Below are 2,500 nucleotides of genomic sequence, written 5' to 3'. Positions count from 1 at the left end.
ACGGGGCCCCAGACAGTAGCCCCAAAGGGCCCCATAAATATGGTGTTATTCAGCTGAAAAGGGTCACGGCTAATTTATTTTGCAATGGAAGTAGTACCCATCAGAGATATACAAAACACCAAAGCCAGCTATTTTATCCTGTACGGGGCCCCAGACAGTAGCCCCAAAGTGCCCCCCCCCCCCCCCCACACACACACACACACATACTCACACAAGAGTTTCATTCAGCTGAAAAGGGTCACGGCTAATTTCTTTTGCAATGGAAGTAGTACCCATCAGAGAAATCCAAAATACCAAAGCCAGATATTTTATCCTGCACGGGGCCCCAGACAGTAGCCCCAAATTGCCCCCTTACCCCCTTCTCCACCCCCCCCCCCCCCACACACACACACACATTGATTTTATTCAGCTGATAAGGGTTACGGCTGCTTTCTTTTGTAATCGGAAGTAGTACTCATCAGAGATATCCAAAGCACTAAAGCCGGTTATTTTATCCTGTACGGGGCCCCAGACAGTAGCCTCAAAGTGCCCCTACACACACACACACACACACACACACACACACACACACACACACACACACACACACATGCAGATAGACATTCGTAATGTCCTTCAAAACGTACCTATTATAGCTTTTTTAATTCTTCAGCAGTTTTTTTCTGATATCTAAAATACTGTTCAAGTAACCACATTCAAAAAGTTCATGTATAAAATCATGTATGATTTTATGACAATTTTGTATCAATGAAAACAATCTAATACTTTTGTGAAAAGTGCAAACAAAAACTAAATGTTTCCTTTTTCATTGAATAGGAATGTTTATTCTTACGCAAACCATCAGAATGTACCCTGTTAATGCAAAGTCATGTAAAAACAATCTATGCCAGTTATTTACTAAACAAAGTCTATAGGGGGTACTACATACAAGGAACTATGTTTCAGTCAGAGAACCAAGATAAGTATTTTAAATACTGTAGAAACAGAAATGTTCATGTGCATTTTAATGTCGTGAATTTAGAGACAGCCAAGTTTTGGGAAATTAGAATACCCATGCGAAAGTTCTTTAATATCTACATTATATGCATTGAGTGCAAGTGGCGATTCACAAAAATTTCATACTGTGAAAATATCTAGCTTTACAGTGACTTGTAAAGGGTGTGTTAGATCAAGGAGGTACACGTGTATATGTACCTCCGCAGTTAGATGATGTATTATAGTAATAAGCAGACAGCCAGCTGTTGCTTAAAATACATATCATTTTTGTTTCAATTCTGTATCCCAGTTTTTGATGATGATTTGTGTGGGTTTACTTGTTATAGCATTATTAAATATCACATAAAAAGCTAGCCATGAGAATAGCACACAGATGTTTCATCCGTTCCACTGGATATCTGAATAGACCTTAATTATCATTTTTTTTTTCAAAAAATGAAAAAAAGAATAAGAAGAGAATAATGCATTACCGGCTGGTATGCTATAGTGATGGGAGGGGTTGCATAGGGTGTCATTGTTACAGATGCTCATGTTGCTACCTTTTGTGTGATTTATTTGTTTGTTGGAAGTGTTAAAATGAAGTTTGTAGTACATACAACTGACCCTGAGATAATCACAGCATTTGGGAAAGGGACATCATGGTAACTGGATGAAAATACAAAATAAAATATAAATAGCAAACTTTCCACATGTAATGAGAAGAGAGAGAGAGAGAGAGAGAGAGTGCGTGTGTGTGGGGGGGGGGGGAGGGGTGGGAAGAAAAAAGGAGACAGGTTCAAGTTTCACACTTATCCCCTGTAATAAGTGTCAACATCACCACGGATTCTCCCAGGAATCGCACCTCTCAACCGGTTTTATCCTGCAAAGAGAATTTATGCCGGAGACCACATGTTTCCCTGGCTGTGTTGCAATTTGGTGTTTTTGATATCTGTGTTGCAATGGTTACGGCTACTTTCTTTTGTAATCGGAAGTAGTACTCATCAGAGATATCCAAAGCACTAAAGCCAGTTATTTTATCCTGTACGGGGCCCCAGACAGTAGCCCCAAAGTGCCCCTACACACACACACACACACACACACACACACACACACACACACACACACACACACACATGGTTTCATTCAGCCAAAAAGGGTCACGGCTAATTTCCTTTGCAATGGAAGTAGTACCCATCTGATATCCAAAATACCAAAGTCAGATATTTCATCCTTCACGGGGCCCCAGACAGTAGCTCCAAAGTGTTTTGCTTTATTCTCTTTATTGTTTGCATCTCTTCTTCTTTTTAAATATGCTCTCCTTCGTCTTCATTTTCGCGACAACGACAACGTCCTCCTCATCATCATCAGTTTTGCTGTTCTGGCAAACATTTTCCAGCGTATCGGCTACGTTCGATTTTAGAGCGGCGAGAGCGGAAGACATGCGTAATTGAGTCTGGGAAATTGTCGGAACAGCGTAGCTAAAGCGGCCAACAGCGTTATCGAAGCAGGAATGAAGCGTCGTAGG

This window comes from Diadema antillarum, unplaced genomic scaffold (assembly GCF_040938485.1).
Source record: "Diadema antillarum isolate AM-2024a unplaced genomic scaffold, OU_Dant_1.0 scf00000203, whole genome shotgun sequence".
NCBI lineage: Eukaryota > Metazoa > Echinodermata > Echinoidea > Diadematoida > Diadematidae > Diadema > Diadema antillarum.
Note: the sequence above shows the minus strand (reverse complement) of the source record.